Genomic DNA, 22651 nt, shown 5'->3' with positions numbered 1-22651 from the left:
TTTAGTGCCACCTTCAGCCCAGGACATGATCCTGGAGACCTGGGATCGAGTCCCACATCAGGCTCCCTGCATGGAGCCTGCTTCTCCCTCTGCCTGTGTCTCTGCTTCTCTCTTTCTTTGTGTTTCTCATGAATAAATAAATAAATAAAAATCTTTTAAAAAATAAATTATAGAAGCCCATCGATGAAGAGGTAAACATTTCTGAATAAGTAAGCTGCCAATAACATTTTCTACATATTTCAATCTCCCAAGGGTAAATAAATGAGAGGAACGCACAGTTGGACCCCAGTACTCAAAGAGTAATAGATACTCACTTAAAGGCTGACTGCTGCTAGTTTCAATGTTAATGATGGAGATATTCAAGCTCAGGGTTCCACAGTGTGCCTGCACACATTGCCTGATCACCAGGCACCAATTCCAACCTTTCATCCGAAGAGGGAAAAGGTTCTTGAAACAACTCAAAAATGCATTTTGGCAAACTCAAGATATGTAGCTTAGCAGCATGCACTCAGAGACTTGTGACCCATGGAAAAGAACTGTTAAATTTTAAATGGCTTTGACCTTTCTTAGCTTATGGCCAACTGACCTTGACATTCCTTAGAGGCCAAGGGATGAGCTGCAGTAATGACAATGCTGACTGACCTTCCCCCTCAGGATGCAGATCCATTCCTGGCAGCAGTAAATGAAGTTTATCCAAATGTGTCTTGGGAAGGACCATAATAAATGAGGTTCCCTCCCTGAGAAATGACTAAAACCATTAAAATAATTCTTAGATAAAACAGCCCAATTAATTAATGTAATTACTCTTAAGAAAAAAATGAGAGAACTCTATGATAGTTACACAAAGCTTCAATGTGGTTATATATGACTGTGTATAGTCAAGAGGCATTTACTGACCATTCTATTAAAAGGAGTATTCTCTAACATGATATTCATGACATCACAATATGATAAAAGCCCTGCAACATCTTGAAATGCCTTTTGAAAGAAAACTTTTTATAGTATATTCAGCTACAGTTTTGAACTTGTTTCACTATACTTCATTCATCGTTTCCAAAACATATAAATAATGAGGTTTGCTGTACACTACACTGGGTTTATGATTAGATTTTAAATTTTTATATATTAGGTGGCCCTTTATTGAGTGAAATCATATATGCCCCTGGATAGGCTTATTCTTTTTAAAATTTAAAACAAATAATGGAAAAAGCTACTTGAGTATAAAATATCTGTATGATGATGTAAACAGGAGATTCACAGAATGACAGATGGAAGGAACCTGGATCATCTTGTATGGCAGAGTATCTCGCAGGAGACCACTGACAGAGCTTCAATTAATAACAAGGTTTTTTGCTTTTAGCCCCTTCAAGTGAAGATACCAAGATATAAACTTCTCTCACTAAAAGGCTTTCATTAACAAACCAAAAAGTCCTTTCTATAAGAATACAGCTAAGTAGTCCAAAGACCAAAAGAAAAATATGCTGTAAATCAGACAGGTTCCGACAAGGGCTCTTCCTTCCCAGAAGAAGAAAGGGTGTCCCCTTGCTTAGGAATCATGCAGAGCTGTTTGTCTAATGGTGTTATGTCCTAATACAGCCCACACATTCGTGGGTGTGTATGTGTGCAGAGACCCATGCATCTGACTAGATACAGTATCAGCATAATGCACATTTTCAAGTTTAAATATGATAATAAAATTATTGTCTAAGGACTATAGTCCTTAGTCCTTATAATAAAAATTATAGAATAATTATACTTTTATTCCTAACTTGACCTTCCAAGTATGATCTTCTGTCTTAATGGTGGCCACCAGTAAAGAAAAGCATGTCTGTAATCTCAGAACAAAGAGTTCATACCAGGGAAACAAAATTAGTATGAATTTTTGTTGTTAATGCCTTCTAAGTAAGATGGGATTAATGTGATAAGGATAGAATAAATAAGAGTTATGAATTTATTAGCGATTTTTTTTTCTGGCTGTGGACATTTCTTGGTCTCTAAAATATATGAGTAAATCGAAGATCCACAGAATTTACAAAAATGTCAACATGAGCCAGAGGACATTAGTCACTTATGGTTTATCACACACACACACACACACACACACACACACTCCTTTAAAGAGGGTTATACTATCATATCCCTTAGGTAAGCTCCCCCTTGGAAGGCAATGGGGCAGCAGGAGGTCACTCCTTACCTAAGCGATATGGAAAAGCTCCTCTGCATGGTGCTTTCCCTAAAGTATTTGGTATTTGCAAATTTATCCATAACCTTTCATTTCCAGTGAAGTTTTAGTATCCCCACCTTCTCCTGGAGACGGAAAGTTTGTCTTTATAACCTCTTTTCATTCACCTGGTCTAATAATACTCAGTTTAAATTTACCCTGATAAATACCCTGTAACATTTTTAGTTTCTTGCCCATAAACAAAATACTGCCACCAAGTTTTGATTATGGAATTGGCTGGAAAAACAAGGCACTGGCATAATCTTTTTGACCAACAGAATTTAACTTTTTTTTTTTGGCTTAGAGAATTAAAGCACAAGGATAATGATAGCTTCTGAAAATCAGCATAGTAGTCCTAATGAAACCTTTTCTTTTTAAAATTGAACTTGTAATTATAACCAGTAACTGCAGACATTTCTATACAATATTCCTTTTTATCTCTTTTGGAATTAAAGTCTTTATATTAGAGTGCACATGACAAAAATGCAAAAACAAATCCTATTTGATTTCCATATGCAGAGAAGAAAAGAACCTTGACCCACAACTCAAAACTATATATAAAAAAGTGATTTATATGACTCTTTAAGTTGACTACAAACCAAAACTACAAAATTTTAAGAACACATAGGAAAATCTCTGCTACCATACGTAAGGCAAAGATTTCTTAGGTATGACACCAAAAGCATGATCCATAAAAGAAAAAAAAAAAAACTGCTAAATTGGACTTCATTCAAATTAAAAATTCATACTCTCCAAAAAGTAAAAAATAGAAAAAGGACACCATGACAAGTATGTTTACTCCATACTTTCTTCCTCCTAATCCAATCTCCAGTCCCAGCATGAACTAAACACTGTTCATCATTCCTTGTGTTCCCTCCCATGCAAGGCCATATTTGTAAAAACATGTGGTATATACTATACGGTAGTTCTATTGCTATTTATAACAAGATTTTTTTAAAACACAAAACTTTCATATTCAACACATTTATTAGATTATTCACTTAGTCCCATACTCTTGACAACATTCACTGGTCATACATAAATAATTGAGACTAAATTCTTTGGAAATAATTAGTTTTGAAGTTTACTTGAGGAAATATGGAAAAGAAACAGATAAAATGTGTTTGCCTCAGTTAAAACAAACATAAAAATCTTTAAATTTTCTTTAGATTTTAAAAATCTAAATTATCAGCCTTTCTGTGTATCATTTAGGCCATACTTCATACTTTAGCTATGTCAGCTGTCATATCCTGGGGGAGAGATATTGTCATCTGGGACCTGGTCCTCAACTACTATTTGATGTACATAGAAACCAGATTCTTCAGTTGCTTCCATTTCTTTGGGTTTTGGTGTTTCTCAATAATGAAATTCTTTTTTAAAGAAAAATAAGAATCTCTTGAGTCACTTTGATAATTAGAGGAAGTATTTGCCCAGGCCGAACTAAAAACATTTTTCACACTTCACAGCCCAATTTGCTTCCTCAATGACTCATGTAAGACCCAAGTGAGCAAGAATAGGACTCCCACCTCGCTCTATTTCATGATCCTGTTTTATTTCTTCACAGCATCTACCACGAAATTACTGCATTTATGTATCTCTTTTTATGCTTTCCACCTAAACGCCCAGCCCTCCAGCCCACCCCTACTCCATCTCTGGGAGGTCAGTGCCCTAAGGGAAAGGACTTTTTCTGTCCAGTGATACAGAGCAATGGTTCAGGATGTGAGGTAGGCCTGACACACAGTAGGTGCTCAACAGATACTTCTCCACTGAACAAGCTCCATTTCTACTACCAGGTTTAGCTCTTATTCCTGTCATATGGTTTCCAAATTCATCTCCAGCTGTGGGAAGAGAGAGATGACCATTTGGAATACTTATCATTGTTTCTGCTACAATGACTTATTTAGGTATAAAGGTTTGTGTATACCTAATTTATATATGCTAGACCTGTGCTGTCCAAATATAGCAGCCACTAGCCACATGTGGCTGTTGAACACTTGTAGTGTGACTGGTCCAAACTGAGATGTACTATACGTTTAAAAAACACACCAGATTTTGACAATTTAGTTCAAAAAGAAAAGTGTAAAATGATCTAATTAACATGTTTATATTACTTACATATTGAAACAATATTTTTAATAAATGGGTTAAGTGAAATATATTAAAATTAACTTCATTTCTATCTTTTTTCTTTTTAACATGACTACCAATAAACTAAAACTGCATGTGTGGCCTGTATCTATAGTTCATACTATATTGCTACTGGCGCTCCCCACAGGCCTGGTTCTAAAACTACTTCTCACAAGAAGAATCTGAAGAGGAATCATACTGCAGAGCATTAGAATCTGAGGCCTTGGTCTCTATGGGGCCAATTATGGGAGGGTAGTAATGGATTTATCCATGGTAGTGGCAAAAAGCAGTCCTCCAAATTCTTATTCATTTTTTCTAATACATTTACTGGTTCCTTAGCAAGTGATACCAAATTTTTCTAAGATTATGTTTCTCAAACTGTTCTGCTCTTCTAAGACATTCACAAAGGTAGGCTTGTTTGGGGCACCCTCAGTGCTATTCATCATGATGGGCGAGAGTACCCCACCATCTATGACAGGGCATTCTCCTTCAGGTGGTAAGAGGAGACTCCAGCCACACGGATGTTCACACTTCCCGCTGCAAGGAGCAGATTATCGACCAGTCACAGGGAAGAAGCTGTGAGGTAAAAGGCAGAGACAGCAGGCTTTGGGGTGGAGATGAATTTGAATTGTTTCTCCTAAGAAAGCCTTGGGTCCAAAGCCTTGGATCATGAAATAGAGCAAAAGCATAATGATATAACATGTTAATGGAAGAGGGAACAACCAAGTTATAAAGCTGAGGTTTTAGGTTTAAACAAGGCTGTAGATTTTTTTTCCTCCAGTTTATAAAAATGTTTAAATAAGAGCCTTAATGCCAAAGTTCAAAAACAATAGTCTACTATCATAAAATGCACACCCTATGAGTAAACTGAGTGGGTGGGAGAGAATTTAGATTGAAAATGGCCAGACAGTGGGCAGAACACGGCTCTCCAACATGTATTATGTTACTTCTAAAAGACTACAGTCACTTGCTATTGTCTTCTTGTTAAAGTCCATTCTGAAAAGTTAACAGTCTTCTCAACCATGGTATTATCACTAAGAATCTTTTGATTCCCAAAAACAGCATCTCACAGAAAAGCTGCCAAGTCAAAGAGAGATCACAACAGATACTTTCTCCATCCTCAAAGAAGATAAAATGTCAATAAAAGTATTGTTTATGCTTGATCAAGCTTTATAAAAACAAGATGCCTGGAAAAACATCTTATAGTACACTGATGAGTATATAACCTAAAAAAAAAAAAAAAAAAAGCCTTCTGGTATTACTGAGTTTGGCTAAATATAGTTAGCAGCCCTCATGCTTCGTGGCACATTTTCCCCTGGAATTCAGCTAATATAAATAAAACAAACGGAGGGAACCTGGCCCCCCTCCATGAACATTACATCATTCTTCCTTATTAGGAAAACTTCTTCAAACCTGACATTTTGCTGTAAACAATCAGTGTTTAATTCTCAATGAGCAACTCTAGATGGAGAACCACTCTAACCAGAGAGCTGTTATATGTCAGGAGAAATGTGGGTGACATATAGGCTCATTCTAACAATGGTATTTTAATTCTCTAAACAGTAGCACCATTATGGAAAGCATTTTAATGAGGAACATTTAATGTTTCAAGAAGAAGATACATTTAAGAAAGCATATTTCATATTCCTCAAATTTTTGCTTTCTATATATTTTGATATATGCATTACGTTGTGGTGAACAGAGAGAGAAGTCAGAAATTCTTAGATTCTTGATTTATCACAATTAGTTAGAAGCCATCTTGTAGGTTTACCATGTAGGTTTACCACAATATGGGTTCTAACCAAAGATTTTCATATCTGATTGATCTTACAATGATGATGTGAAGAAGAAAGACCTCCCTTCTCTTCTCTTAAAACATCCCTCAGTATGATGTTTACCATGTTACACAACTTTGGATTATATTTTTGGTCTGACACATTACTATACTAACATGATAACCTAGCAACAACAGCAAAAATGAACAAATTGGACTCTATTAAACTAAAAAGCTTTGGTAGCAAAGGAAACTGTCAATGAGATGAAAAGAAGTGACCTGTGTGATACGAGAAAATATTTGCAAATCATGTATCTGATAAGGGGTTAATATCCAAACTAAAGAAAGAAATCATGCAAATCAATCACCCAAAATACAAATGATCTAATTAAAAATGACACAGGAACTAAATAGATATTTTCCAGAGGAAGACAGACAGACGGCCAACAGGTGCATGAAAAAGATGCTGAACCTGACTAATCATTAGGTAAATGCAAATCAAAACCACAAAGAGCTATCACCTCACACCTGTCAGGATGGCTATCATCAAAAACGTAAGAGACAACAAGTGTTGGTGAGGATGTGGAAAAAAAGGAACGTTGGTGCATTGCTGGTAGGAATGCAAATTGGTGCAGCCAAATAGGCCCTGTGTTCGGACTTTATCGGCCCTCATGTTCATTGCAGTATCACTTACAATAGCCTAGACATGGAAACAACCTAAGTGTCCATCAATGGATGAATAAAGAAAAGAAGATGTGGTGTTTATATATTATATAAAATGGAATATTATTCAGCCACAAAAAAGTAAATGCTGTTATCTGTGATAACATGGATGGACTTTGAGGGCATTATGCTACGTGAAATAAGCCAGAGAAGACAAACACTGTATGATTTTATTTACATGTGGAATCTAAAAAAACTGGACTCATGGAAACAGCAGATTGGTGGTTGCTAAAGGTAGGAGTGGGGGATGTGTAAAGGAAGGGTGCAAATTTTCAGTTAGAAATAAATTTAGAGATATAAGATACAGCATGGTGACTACAGTTAATAGTACTGTATTGTAGATTTCAAAGTTGCTAAGAGAAAAGATCTTATAAAAGTTTTTATCACAAGAAAATATAACCATGTAAGCTGATAGATGTTAACTAAACTAACTGGGGAAATAATTTTGTAATACTACATGTATCAATTCATTATATTGTATACCTTAAACTAATATAATGCAGTATGTCAATTATATCTCAATAAAACTGGAAAAGAAATTATATTTTAATATGTTATATAATAACATAGATTTGTGTTTTGCAAAAACACAAACCATGTCTACTGATCTTCTTGGTATAAAATGTAAGATTTATGAACATGTGTAAAATAAACTCAATCAGAGCAAACCCTTTCCTTAATTACTTTTTCTATGAATATGGATTATTCACCATTTTGCTGATTCTCCCTGATATTTGACCTTCCTTTATTCTTTTTTTTTTTAAGATTTATTTATTTATTAATTGGGTGGGGGGGAGGCAGAGACACGGGCAGAGGGAGAAGCAGGCTCCTTGCAAGCAACTTAAAGTTGAGTCCCAACGTGGGACTCGATCCTGGGTCTCCAGGATCATGCTCTGGGCTGAAGGTGGCACTAAACTGCTGAGCCAGCTGGGCTGCCCGACCTTCCGTTATTCTTGATGTAAGGACTATTTTTATGAGAAATAAGAGTTGAGAAAAAAGTTCTAAATCTAAAGTCCACAATGGTGCAATGAGGCTGACAAAGCTGATATTACAGTGTAAAATGATTAATTTATAAATAAACCACCCTGAGATGCAACAGATCATGAGAGTAATGTGCTAAAGTGAACACGGAACCTTCTTTTATAGGGTGCTACTTTTGGCAGGCAGTAAATAACAAACCGCTCACTTCTTTTTCATTTTCCCTTTGGTTCATTAACCGATTCCGATTCATCACATATTCATGGAAATGTGGAGGGTGAGGAATGGCTTTCAGAGGTGTTATAGAGAGAAAGCAGGCTGGCCTGGAACAGAGGGGAGGATGGTTTGAATATTTCCAAGGTTATACTCCTAAATCTAGCCCTATGACAGGACTTTTTTCTTTTAACTTTTATTTTTTCAAAGTTAGGAAAAACAAGTACACCTGAATCTCTTGTGATCCATAAAATTTAACTTGAACTGAGGATGGTCCTCTTTGTTTCCCAGCACCAGCAGACTGGGAAACAGATTCCACTTAAGAACTCAAAGAACTTTCCAGTCTAACAGGCCCTGCTGTATTCTGGGAGTTTTATCCACACACTTCTTTCTGTTTTAGGAATTAGAGGTAGTGGTATAATTCTCAGGAGTGAAGACTCTGGAGTTAAATCGCCTGTATTTAAGCTAGCAGCTGAGTGTTCCTGATCACATAACCTTTCTGAGCCTGTTTCCTCTTCCTCATATGGAGGAACGATCTCTGAGCCTATGAAGATCGAATGACTTATTACACATGAAGTATTTAGAGCAAAGCTTGAGCAAACCTTCAATAACTGTTAGTAGTTTTCAGGATGATCATATAATTTAGTGTCCAAGTGTGAACCCTTGACTCTCAGACAAGTAAACTGACAGCCCTGAGAAAAATGGAACTTGTAGTCATCCCACTAATATTCTATCATGTGAAGGTCACACAATAATTTGTAAATTTAACAAAAATTTGTGCATCAATGGGTACTAGAGAGTACAGGATTAGATGGAATAGAAATACCTTAAGGGGTGCCTGGCTAGCATAGTAAATTAAGTGGCAGACTCTTGGTTTCAGCTCAGGTCATAATCTAGGGGTTGTGAGATCAAGCCCGACACCCCCGACAAGCCCCACGTTGGGCTCTGCACTCAGTGCAGTCTCCTTAAGACTTTCTTCCTCTCCCTCTGCCTCTCCTCAATGCCCTCTAATAAAAAATAAATCTTTAAAAAACTGTTTTTAATTACATTTACTAATTTTTATTAAGGCATTCTATTTTGGGGCAGCCCCGGTGGCTTAGCAGTTTAGCGCCGCCTTCAGCCCAGGGCATGATCCTGGAGACCTGGGATCAAGTCCCATGTCGGGCTCCCTGCATGGAGCCTGCTTCTCCCTCTGCCTGTGTCTCTGCCTCTCTCTCTAGCTGTGTCTCTCATGAGTAAATAAATAAAATCTAAAAAAAAAAAAGGCATTCTATTTTTCCCAAAGATTGAATGATATAATTATTTTAGAGACGGGAAAGGGAGAAAGGGAGAGAACGCATACGTGCGAGAGGGGCAGAGGGAGAAAGAGAATATCAAACAGACTCCCCAATGAGCATGCAGCCTGACACAGGGCTTGATCCGAAGACCCTGAGATCCTGACCTAAGCCATAATCAAGAGTCAGACGCTCAACAGACAGAACTACCCAGGTATCCCATATCCCAAATATATTGTAAAGTTGAGTTTAAATCATTTCAGCAATGTTTTCATTCTTCCGCAGAGCCCCAGAGACATCAGAGAATCTGGCAGTAGGGGAAGAGAGTAACACTGAGTAAAAAGGTAAACGACAGTGTGATTGCTCTACCATGGGTCCCATCTCTGCTCAGCACAGACAGATTCAACTGCGGTTCCACAAGTAAGTGGGCTGCTTCCCTCCTGACCTAGGAACTGCCCCCCAGTACACTGTCATCGTAGAGACAGAGAAAACACATCCGTTAAATATGAGCTTTAGTGGAAAAAATTCAGCTGGCATTCTCTTTTGCTTTCTGTCGTCTTGTTTTAATAGCACTCTTATGTAAGTTCTTTACTATATATAGTTGAGAATGGGGAGCTGTGATCTGACCTGTTCAGAGGCAAGCAGACTTGGGCCATTTCCTTCCACCTGGTGCCCAAAGGCAGCTCTGGAGGTCCAACCAGAGCGGCCAGGACGCAGAAGCCCATGCTCCTTTAGATGCTCAGATGGCTGTGCTGCTGTCTCCCCCTGGAGCTTTGCCTCCCCACCTATACAATTGGCACAAGGCCTCATTCTGACCTAACACGCTGGGGGTGCCTGCAGAGCCTGTGGAACCTCAGAGAACATCTGGGAAACACTTTTCTAGCTTAGTCAGCAATGTGTATTTTTTTCCCCCTGTATGTCCCTTCCAAGATTTACGCAAAAGCTAGAATTCTGACTTTTTAGTCTTCGGCTTCTGGACCATCCTACCATCCCTACCAGTCTGTCTGAGTAAGAAAACTGTTGGTTCATTTATTGTCTGTTTCTTCCAGAAGGCTGCCATCTCTGTAAGGGCAGAGTCCCCATCTATTATACTCCCCAATGTATTTTCTAAAGCTTAGCACAGTACATGAGTGAACCTATGAATCAGTGAATAGGAAGAGGCAGCAGTATCTAACATTTACTGGAATCTTCATGCCAGAGCCCATCCGCTCTGTATGTATGCCTCCTCTGTCTCTCACATACCTATGTCTTCTCTCTAGTACCTACTAGCTGTAGGACCTAGGACAACTTAATCAACCTTTCTGTACCTCGGTTTTCTCATCCATGTAATAGGATCATAACAGGACTCAAGCAATAAGGCCACTTTATTTTTTTTTTTAAGATTTTATTTATTTATTCATGGCAGACACAGAGAGAGAGAGGCAGAGAGACAGGCAGAGGGAGAAGCAGGCTCCATGCAGGGAGCCCGATGTGGGACTCGATCCTGGGTCTCCAGGATCACACCCCGGGCCAAAGGTGGCACTAAACCACTGGTCCACCGGGGCTGCCCAATAAGGCCACTTTAGAGATGACATGAGACCCATGCTTGGCACAGAGGTGTGCTCTGCCAGTTGTTGTGCTAATCCTCTCCTCCTCATGAGTAAACAGCACCATCTCTGGGCCAGTGTCATGAAAGTCAGAATCCCAGGATTCATCCCTACCTGCTTCTCACCTACCATGTCTAACCCACCACCACCAAGTCTCGCCTTCCCCTCTCCTAACATCTCCCATGCACTGTTCTCTTTCTGCAGCCCTGAGATTTTTTTTTCAAGCCGCACATCTAGTTTTCTGACTCTTTTACTTACTGGGCTCCCAGGAGCTATGTTTGCTCTTGGGATGAATTCTAAGTCCTCAAACAGGGCCCAGGAGGCCTGGTTGTCTGGCTCTAGCCTCTTCTCATCTCCTCCATTCTTGGGAGTTTTCATTCTTGGAGTTTTCAGCCCTACCCGTCCACATGCATTCCTCCTGCTTTGATGCCTATCCTGTACTACACTCATCCTTCAGACGTCCGTTCCAACATCTCTTGCTGGGGAAAGGCCCCTTCCTCAGGCCTCCAAACTGGACCAAGTGCTTTGGTCTCCTGCCCTCAGAGGTCTGGGCACATTGTTCTCCACACCTGCCCCGCAAGCACACTCTGCACATCTTTCATCTAGTCTGATGGTCCCCCCTTCCCAGGCTCCCTGGGCCTCTCCCAGCTTCAGTAAAATGAGAGCCAGTAGGCAGCATGCTAACAGAAAGCAAAGACAGCTGCTCTAGAGAACACCCTGGGATCTAGTGTGGCCTTCTCCCAATGCAGTCCTTTCTGGACTTCATTCTGGTCATCCATAAAATAACCTGTACCAGACATTTAAGGCCAAAATTTCTATTAAAAATAATTTCTGTACATACATGAGAAAAGCTAACAATTACGCTACATAAAAAACAGTTACTCCGTGAGATGCTCACGTTAAGTTCCCCAGATGCCACTATCTCAGCTCTCGTTTTTCTACCATTAATTAGCTGGCTGTGTGGGCTCCACAAAACACTGTGGTCTTTTCTCTTTTTTCTCAAAAGACCAGAATTGTGAAAACTGATTTTATGAATCCTAAAAAGTAAACAACATTTTTTCCAGAGTGTAGCAGTGAGTGAACGTTAATATTACTAAAAACAACTGAGGCAAAAGAAAAGGCAGTTCTAGTTCAAAGTCCTACTTTGAGGACTATATCAGTGCATCAAACATACATATTCCAAATATGGTATAGAACATCTAAACCCGGAAAGCACTAGAGGGACTCAGGAGAAATACTGGCCACTTAATTCACCTACAAGTCACACACTAAATAAAATTATAGAGGCTCAAGGCAAAACTTAACGCCCCCTGGAAAATAACCCTAACCCCAAGCTTAATGAGCAGCTACAAATTTCTCCTGCCTACTAGTGATTTGGGGGATGGCCCCTTTAGTTGTCATTCTGCCTTCTTGCCCATGAGCTTTTCCCACATGCTGGCACCAGGCTCAGTGCTGACCATCTAATGAGGGACAGAAACAGACACAGCGCTGGCCTTCACTGAAGCTACAGGAAGCTGGTGAGCACAGTGTAACCTAAAACAGTGGTCAGCTGCATGAAAGCAGTGTAATTCATATAGATGGGTATAGTCTGTGTTTCCTCACTACACAGTATATTTAGCTCCAAATTGCTGCAGCACGGTATGTCTGACGCAAGTACCTTAGGCATTCCCAGGCAGGTGGCCTGGGGAATTGCACCAGCCTTGCAGGGCACTTTCTGTCTATCTAACTCTGGAGGGCAGGTGATTTCCAAATTAACCACAATGTCAGCAAGAGCTAGACTCTGCCCATAAAGTGTGTATTGGCTTTGCAAGACCTTGCTCTGCTCTGAGCAGCAACTGCCCCCATCTTTCAGGAGACCAGGGCATGTTTCCAGGAGACATGAAATGTGGTGAAGGGCTCCACATCGATTATGTTGCTAGACAGGGCTACCATTTAGATTTCCATTGGTGTCACCTATGTGCTTCTCCAATGGGCATGAAGGAGTCATAGCTGGCTTTTTTTAAATTTTTTAACATCTAGCATTAATGGCTTTTGATAAATTACTTATTAAAGTGCTAAGGTATAAGCCTTTCAACAGAAATGGGCTCTGGAGGAAGACCAAAAAAAAATCCACAGAGATCTTTCAATTCAATTCATGAGACTGCACAATTGTCCTTGTTAACAGTTTTGCCCTGCTACATTCTCCTATTTTACATATGCAGGTTACTTGTTTTGTTTTTAAAGTAGGCTCCAGGGACGCCGGGGTGGCTCAGTGGTTGAGTGTCTGCCTTTAGCTCAGGACGTGTTTCCAGGATCCAGGATCAAGTCCCACATTAGGCTCCTTGCAGGGAGCCTGCTTCTCCCTCTGCCTATGTCTCTGCCTCTCTGTCTTTCATGAATGAAAGAAATCTTTAAAAAATCTTTTAAAGAATGAAATCTTAAAAAAAAAAAAAAAAAAAAAAAGGAGGCTCCATGCCCAATGTGGGACTTGAACTCAAGACCTTGAGATCAAGAGTTGCCTGCTCTACCAACTGAACCAGCCAGGTGCTCGCATATGGTGACTTCTAATTTAGGGGAGTATGAGGGGAAAGACATATTCTGGAGATGGAGAAAGGTTAGCAGTCTCCAAAGTAGAGAATAAATGCTGCTGTGACTGGCAGGCTTGAGATACACAAGGAGGGAAGGAAGAGAGGGTGTGAAGGAGAGACACAGCAATGAGAGACTGCGCCTGGTAGGAGGTGGCGCATTCGCTGCTAGCCTGGCACACACCGCTATCCCCCCACCCCGGCCCCCACCTCTCCACCACACTTACTTCACAGCACATGTGTCTTGCTCGCCCACGGTCTGCCAGGTCCTGCAATTGCATCTGGGAACATTCCTGCTAAGCAGGAATTAAAGTGCTTATTTTGTACAACACTTGGCTACTTTTGAGCTACATCCAGGACAGCATAGTACAAACGACAAAATTCAAAACTATACCATTAGAAACCACATAAGTGACAAAGAGTCAACTTTCCCCATCGTGGACTGGATTTCCCAGCCTTTTCAAATAGCTATGGAATGTGAGCAACTGTCATCCTTTAGAGGACTTTCATAAGGAAGTTTAATACCGTAGGCCTAGATGCACCACATTAAAAACAAACCATCTTATGGTCAGGAAAATGTTTTCCTCCTTGGAATTCTTGGTGGGGAGAGAGAGGTGGCCAAAGGGAGAGTTTTGTTCCCTCCAGGAGCCAGGTGACAGCAGGAAAGCCTCTCACCTGGGAGGCCGGAAGGCTGCAGGCCTCACAAGCTACCCCACACTCAGGTTCCAGCAAATATACACATGTCAGGAGCTAGGCAAATTAAGTTTCCTGGCTCTGTGGTCAGACACAACTTTGTCTGCTTATCATGATAAGCAGATATCAAGCAGGATATCATGATATCCTCATTTCTTAGTATTCTTCAAGTATGAGGGAGGATTAAAGGGGCTTATTGCTTTTTAAAATTAAACAAATAGGGGCACCTGGGTGGCTCAGTCCATTAAGTGTCTACCTTCGGCTCAGGTCATGATCTTAGGATCCTTTTTTTTTTAAATTGTTTTAATATTTTATGTATTTATTCATGAGAGAGAGAGAGAGAGAGGCAGAGACACAGGCAGAGGGAGGAACAGGCTCAATGCAGGGAGCCCGATGTGGGACTGGATCCCGGGACTCCAGGATCACTCCCTGGGCCGAAGGCAAGCGCTAAACCACTGAGCCACTGGGCTGGAGCCACCGGGCTGCCCAGGATCCTCAGATCGAGCCCCACATCTGGCTCCCTGCTGAGCAGGGAGCCTGCTTCTCCCTCCCCTTCTGCCTACTGCTCCCCCACTTATGCTCTGTCAAATAAAATCTTAAATATTTTTAAAAATTAAATAAATGCATTGAACAACTGATCAAGAATTTATTGCATTTTATGACACCAAAGTTTAGCAAATTCATTCATAAGTGTACATAATAAAAGAGAATGAATGCCCCAGGATCTCTCTTTTAGTTGGGGGTTTGGGGTAATAAGATGGAATGGAACTGAGGGCTTAGTTCATACGGTATGCTTCTCTTATCATGTGCAGCGTGATCAATCAGCCCATGTGACCTGAACCTCACTACTGCTAGTTCCTTAACCTCGCCATGCCTCAGTGTTCCGTTCTTCCAGAATACTTACTACTGAGATTTCTTCTAAAGTTGAAGTGAGGGGCGCCCGGGTGGCTCTGTCATGATCTCAGGGTTGTGAGACTGGCTAGGGTGTGGAGCCTGATGAGATTCTTTCTCTCCTTCTCTCATCTGCCCCTCCCCCTCAGCCCTCCCAATCCTCCCAATCCTCCCCGCCCCCCCCAACCCCCCCTCCCCCCCCCCCCCCCCCCCCCCGCAGGCTCTCTCTCTTTAAAAAAAGTTTAAGTGAGGTCATGAATGGAAAAGTGTAATGCGGAACCTGGCTTTCACAAAATTTTAGTTTCTTTTCCTTTTCCTTCAATATTGGTAAAATAGAAGTTTTAAGTTTGGTTTGTCCTGAAATGTCTTCTAAGGTCTCAGAATCTAGTAGAGAATTCAATTCAGACTTTAAGAGCAGGTATCAGGTTGTCTGCAGGTTTGTGGATGAATTCACCATTACTACAGAAACTGTCAGGGGCCAAGGTACACCGTCTCCTCCCTTCCCCTTTTCCTTGCACAGCTAAGGGCGCCAGGGCAGTAGAGATCACCTCAGAAGGTATACCTGTTCTCCGGCTAGAGTTCATACAATGAAGAAAATCTGATCTGGCTGCTTGAAAAGCAAACAACCAAACATCCCAAACACTTAATATAACCTTGAGTCTTCAAAAGAAAGGCTTGCACCACGGGCATGTAGAGGTCTGGAGCCCATTACAGCTCAGTTCTCCAGGGGCAGCTTATCTCCTCCTCTGACACTATCAGTTGCCAAGGAAAGATAAAGACAAAGTCAACTGCCTACCCAGTCAGAATGCAAAAGTGTTCAGGAATATTGCAGTAGGGGCTGGGCTGGGACTGGGAATGGAAAGAGAATGTTGCAACATGCTAGGACTAATTCATGCTCACGTGTAAGTGGCTCTCGTGCGGAGGACTGAATCCTATACTCTGCTTTAAGGAAAAAACTTTTTTTAAAAAAGATTTTATTTATTTATTTATTCGAGAGAGAAAGAGAGAGAGAGAGGCAGAGGGAGAAGCAGGCTCCATGCAGGGAGCCCAACGTGGGACTGGATCCTGGATCCCCAGGATCAGGCCCTGGGCTGAAGTTGGTGCTAAACTGCTGAGCCACCCAGGCTGCCCAAGAAACATCTTACACCCCGCAGGAAGAGTTGCAAAATAATCCATCCCCTCTCTGCTGAGCGTAGTTAGTACTCTTACGTTGCCTTGTAAGGGAAATTTCATTTGTCTGCAGTGACCTTAGAAGTCAATCACACTCTGGGGGTGTCTGAGTGGCTCAGCTGGTTAAGCGTCTGCCCTTGACTCAGGTCATGGTCTCAGGGTCCTGGGAATCGAGCCCACATTGGGCTCCCTGCTCGGCAGAGAGCCTGCTTTTCCCTCTCTCCTCCCCGCCCCCACCCTCCACATCCCCTCCATGCTCTTTCTCAAATAAATAAAATCTTTTTTAAAAAAAGTTAATCACACTACAGAACACCGTGGAGAACAGATATCTTGAAATTATTTCTTTCCTGAAATAAGAGTTCTGAGAGGCTTTGACACTGATAAAGTTCAAAAATGAAACATAGTCATAGAGTTGAATCTTCTCATTACTTCGCTAAAGACTATGATTCAGGGTAATGATTCAGTGTGAAACACACTTTGTGAATCCGAGCCTTTTCTTTCTACTATTGAGGCAGAGAATAAAAGTATATTCTGCACCACAGGTCTGAACTCCACCAGTACTTAGAGCTCTGAACTCAAATTTTCGTAATCCTAAATCTGACCCAGACTTTTTGCTTTCAGTATTGTCTCTTTCATATACTGAGTGCTTACATTTTCTTCAAATTATTTTATCATCTGTAATGATATGAGAAGCCTTTTAATAGGAGAGGGAGAGTTAAAAGTGAGGTCCTGGGGGATCCCTGGGTGGCTCAGCTGTTTGGCGCCTGCCTTTGGCCCAGGGCGCTATCCTGGAGTCCCGGGCTCCCGGCATGGAGCCTGCTTCTCCCTCCTCCTGTGTCTCTGCCTCTCTCTCTATCTCTCTCTCTATCATAAATAAATAAATAAATAAATCTAAAAAAAAGGTGAGGTCCTTCTGTACAGGATACTTGCTGGGTTGAACAGCAGTGAATAATGATTCTTGCTCAGGAGCCCTGGTTTCTAGTCCCTGCCCACCACCAAAATAAGTACATTCAATCTCTAAGTTACACATATTTATAACTTTTGTTATTAGTCTTGGAACCCATCAAAGATAGGCCCTAAGAGGAGACAAAATGGCAGGCTCATAATCACATGAGGAACCGTGAATTTCAAGCATGAAGCTTGATTTCACTTTGATTTGCTTTCCCGTCTCCAGGGGGATGAGGAAGGCCCGCTACTTGCTTCTCCCTCAGCCACTATCTCAAGGGGCCCCTCTCTGTCACACAGCCCCTCTGGGCTCGGTTTCCTTACAAGTCAAATTAGTAGACTAGGCTATATTCTTGCTCTAAAATTCTAAGTCACTCTGTCATTGGGAAGTAAAAAAAAATCCCGAATAACACTGATTAGGACACAGGAGATCAGGGTACCAGAGTTAGTTCTACTGCTACTTAGCTATCTCTTAATATTCTAGAGATTTCATTTTTTTCCCATTTCCCCAAAAGGAATACATATTCACTGTGGGAAATCCAAGTATAAGAAAGTAAGAGTATTTGGATAGTAAAATAAAAGTGAAAATTCTTCCCCATCATATAATCTTATTATAAACCTTTGTTAATATTTTAAAACTCTCTTTCCACAGCCTTTACAACGCAAATGTAAATACATATAAAACACATATATATGTTTATAATTTGGATTTTTGTTTGTTTTCACAAAAATTGGATCACGCGTATGCATTTTCCCTCAGGGATCTTTTATCTTTCAACAGCTTATCATGGATCTCCTTGAATGTCGGCACTCAGCTCTACTTCACACTTTTCAACTGCCTCACAGTATCCCACAGTACAGATACACCATTCATTATTAATGACAGACACGTTCTCTTCAAATGCTCATTAGTACAAATAGCTTAGCAATGAAGATCCTTGAACTGTTTGCATATTTGTTTGGAGTCTTCTGTGGGAAAAATTTCTAGAAATTGTCAGGTCAAAAGGTATGTGAATTTTACATTTTAATGATTACAGCCAAATTGTTCTCAAAAAGATCTTATGACTATCTTTATCTGAAAAAGGAAGAAAGAATAGATGATCTTTTACCAGTATTTTTCCAACTGAACTTTTAACTCAATTAAGAAGCTTTTAAAACCAGAATGGAAGATGGGGCAGCTCTGAGATCCAGTCTGCTTTTAGCTAGGCCACTAATTTCAAGCATTTCCTTCATTAGCAAGTATTAAAACTTTGTTTTGCTTTGGTCTTAGTTGCCATATTGATATTTTTTCCCCTGGTAATATTGCTAACCATAAATAAAGGTCTACTGTGCGTAAGAAATTGACGTTTTGGCATTTGATGTATCAAAAAATCTTATTTAAGGGGCAACATATTTCTTTACCAGGACTGGTTCTCAAACTTTAGTAGGCACCAGAATTTTCTAGAAAGTTTGAAAAACCAGACAGCTGGGCTCTACCCTCAGAGTTCCTGGTTCAGTAGGTCTAGCATGGGGCCCAAGAACTTAAATTTTTAGCAACTTCCCAAGTGATGCTGATACTGTGTGGAGACCACATTTCCAGAATCACTTCTTTTCAGAATGCCCTTTTTATTGGGCATAAACTTGTGATGAGAGAGGACCACTATCTTACTCTGGGTAGACTGTGATTTACAGGAGTCTGAATGACAATCAGTAACCCTAATTACTCTAATACATCTTCTTTCTGTTCCACTTCACTACCATAGGGGCTCTTTAACAGGTGACATGCAAGGAGCAAGCTGCAAATTCCATGAGGACTGTTCCCTAGAGTTACCTCTTACGCCCCAGGCCTACTCTCCTCACAGAACTGATACTTAAAATTCATGTAAGACAACTACAAAATAATTGCACCTCTTTCTCCCTCTTACAAAGGAAACCCTCTGTTGATCAAATCTGACTGGTATGGACACCGATGCCTTATATGTTATATAAGGCCTTAAGTTTAAGATAATCACCAGGTGCTTAGAGCCACTTATGCTACACACCTTAAATAGACAAATTTAGATCTCAATTTACCCCAGTTAGAAAAGCAAACATGAGAAAACAAATGACACGTGAACTTGGAACCTTCCCTTTGACCATGTGTAGTGGATTTACAGAGCACTTCAAATGTATTTTCTGTTCTAGATCTTAACATCTAAGAATGAAATAGTGAAGTGTGTAGAAGTGTAGAATTGAACAGATTTGTTCAAGAGAATATTTACATACTCCTGCCAGGAGAGTGAATTCTATTGGAGAGCGTTTATAGGAACTACTCTTTAAAGAGGGACAGAGCCAACTTTGTCAGCATGTGCTGTCAAACTAAAGGCTTTTGCATTAGGCAGTTGTGATATACCTGGTTCATGGCATGTGTTAAGCATGAAGTCATAGTATTAATAGTTGAGAGAAGATAATCTGGTAACAAACTGGCCAAATGGCCCATCAGGAAGGGAAAGAAGGAAAAGGAGTAAGAACAATGATCTTGGAACAACTAGTTGCTATCTCAAACTCCAGGAAGAGGGAGCCTCACTTATTCAGGCTACATGAATTTGGAATTTGTGATACCTCTGAAGTTTTTCACTAATACCTCTGAAGGGGGCTTCTTAAATTAGTGGTAGAAAGATCCGCAAAAGACCTGTGTAAGGCAAGGCTCCTCTCAAGTCCTTTGGAAAAATACATCACATTACTATTTAAAACCATGGCTCCACTTCCCACCAACAGTTGTCGAATCCTTTATATGAAGAAATCTTTGTTTTGTTTTTTAATTATGATTTTGGAGTCTCTTAAACTCATAACCACCTGTCTTATGGGTAATCAAAATCAGGTAACGTTACAAAATAGAACAAAGGGATCAGTAAGAAGTGATAAGGAGGTTCTACAATTCCTTTATAAAGTATCTAGAAAGATTTCTCAAGTTATATAGACATACAGGATATATTTTGATCAGTTGGCGAACATATCTCATGGAGAAAGCAATCTGTAGGTTTTTTGTGACACTTCAGGGTGACAAGCAAGGATACTCACAGGCTGGCAAGCCTTCCTCTGCTCTGTCTGTGCGGGATCCTCTGCACCCATGCAAGCGCCCACCACCCTTGAGACACACAATCTCTTTTCCACCTCTGAGTGTGGACGTGGAGTTGAGCTGCCTTTTCTACTTCTATCACACTTGACTGCTGTCAGGTGTCTTGGCTGTCTCCTGAGGCTTCCCCTGGCACCCCCCTGGCAGAACTGAGGCCCCTTCCTCTGAGGGCTCTGCATGTACTGATCTGCGTCCACTGTCCACTGCAGGCCTCGCCAATCCATCCTGCTGCTGAGCTCATCTCTCCCCTGATCTACAAGAGGGCCTGGCCAACATCTCCCGACTCATTCAGGGAACACGGGACATGTGGAGTTGGTGTTTTCTGAGTTAATGAACAACATGCTAGCTTTTTAAAGCATATGGAAAAATCTTAAAGTATGTCACACTCCAACAGTAACTTTTTAGTATTTATCAGGGGGTTGGCAGGTGAGATTTGCTGTAGGATGTTTTAGTTCAATTTCCCGCTGCACGATTTTTTTCACCTTATATATTCTAATAAATCTTTGATAAAATTAGACTCCTATGGGTTAAAGGATACGACAGCAATCACAGGGTCTTGTATATTGAGGGCATGTGGTTTTGAGCAGACACTAGGACAGAGGGAGAGAAACCCAGAGTGAGTGAGCTCTGTGTCACCTGACCACTCAGAGAAATGCTTCACCTTATCATGGCCGGGTTTTCCCTTCTCTAAAACAGAGGTACACACACACACACACACACACACACGGAAAATGTAGAAAATACAAATTATATATATTAAAATATATTTTATATATATGAAATTTTTAAAGGATAAAAATGATCACAGGATTGCCATAAGAATTACTATAGAATGTATATAAAACACTTTGAAAATTAACAGTATCATTAAATATTTATTGAATAAATGAATAAAGCTATTCATTTGGATTTGGGCAGAAGAGAAAGATCAATCAAAAGCAGTCTCTCCTTCTGGGCACATTCAATCATGACTATTAATTTTTTTTTTAATTTTTTTAAATTTATTTATGATAGTCACACAGAGAGAGAGAGAGAGAGGCAGAGACACAGGCAGAAGGAGAAGCAGGCTCCATGCACTGGGAGCCCGATGTGGGATTCGATCCCGGGTCTCCAGGATCGCGCCCTGGGCCAAAGGCAGGCGCCAAACCGCTGCGCCACCCAGGGATCCCATGACTGTTAATTTTTAAAGGTGATCTAGTCATTGTTTTCTGGAGGATTGTGGCTAAAACAAAACAAAAAACTAAGCTTTTTGCCAAAGCTCTTTGATTCACATAGCCAGATAGATTACTTTCCTTGTGGATAATGGTTCATACTAGATGCACTCTTTCTTAGAAAAGCCTTATTTTCAACGGGAAGGGGAAGCACATCTTCCCAGCCCTTCTCTAGTCCACTGAAATACAAGTGTTACTGATCCCTTCTTCACTTTCATGGAAGTGCTTGGTAGATGTGCTATAAAGCTATAATTATTCTTGAGGCAAGATGAGAGGTACCCAGGCTTTGGCAAGGTGTGGTAAATCTGGCAGGGAAGTTCAATTTCCCTAACATTGTTTCCAGTCCAGGAAATGTCTCAGGTGGCTTGGTATGGGTAAGCTGCTGCCAGTTTTTCGGGCATGGGCTTGCTTCTCTTGGAATGACATCATTTGACTGAATTCTTTACTCTGCTTGCCCCACAGAAGCCTCTGCATTCAATTGGTCTCCATTTTTCACCAAGGCCTCATGTGATCCCCAGGCTGGCTGTGTCTCCAAAAGCCTAATATGGAAGGCTCAATTCATGGGATGAACCTACCTGACTATTAAAATAGCAAAAGCATTTACTAAGGTATACTTAAAAACCATTATACGACGGGAAGACTTTCTGCTTATAGCATCATTTTTGCCTAGAACGGCCATGACTGCAGCCTTATGTCAACCTAACTCACACAATACGTAAGTACAATATTAAATTTGTTTATCCCAAAGTCTAAGAAATGGGATTGCTGAAAATCAAATATAAACTTTATAAATGCTCTTTTTAAACTATGTAAATTTTTCTCTACCTTGAGCTAACCAGAAGATAAACTGACCAGGTGGAACCTGTGATTTTTTTCCAAGCTAAACTTTCTGCCACCATAGCTCAGGGGGTTACACCAATTCATTAAGTCTCCTGTTTCCCAAATTACAGTATACCCAAAGGGTATGATGTCCTGAAATATAAATTAGCATAGAAAATTCCAAAAAGTTTGCAGGAAAGTCTTTTACTTATGCTACATGGCCCATTAATGGCAAACCTTACTGCCTTTAGAATTCCTTTCTGGCAAAGCCCCAGTAGTCATGCTTAGAAGCTAGAGCAAGGTCAGATGATGGTATAGATTTCCCTGGTTTTTGAATACTATGATATATACACAGCCACACATTTGTT

General features: G+C 40.5%; 2 protein-coding genes across 9 annotated transcripts in view; one reads left to right on the top strand and one right to left on the bottom strand.

The window, feature by feature from the left end:
- Positions 1-22651, bottom strand: part of PALLD (palladin, cytoskeletal associated protein) — a 408251-nt gene that overhangs the window by 54730 nt on the left and 330870 nt on the right. The gene's annotated exons all lie outside the window — the stretch shown is intronic.
- CBR4 (carbonyl reductase 4) overlaps positions 1-22651 on the top strand; it is a 207510-nt gene that overhangs the window by 116802 nt on the left and 68057 nt on the right. Inside the window, exon 5 of the transcript XR_013363011.1 lies at positions 21927-22179. The gene's annotated coding sequence lies outside the window, so the exon portion shown is untranslated. The remainder of the gene's footprint in view (positions 1-21926; positions 22180-22651) is intronic.

The sequence above is a fragment of the Canis aureus genome, chromosome 24 (genome assembly GCF_053574225.1).
Source record: "Canis aureus isolate CA01 chromosome 24, VMU_Caureus_v.1.0, whole genome shotgun sequence".
NCBI classification, from domain to species: Eukaryota; Metazoa; Chordata; class Mammalia; order Carnivora; family Canidae; genus Canis; species Canis aureus.
This window is presented reverse-complemented; position numbering and strand designations above follow the sequence as displayed.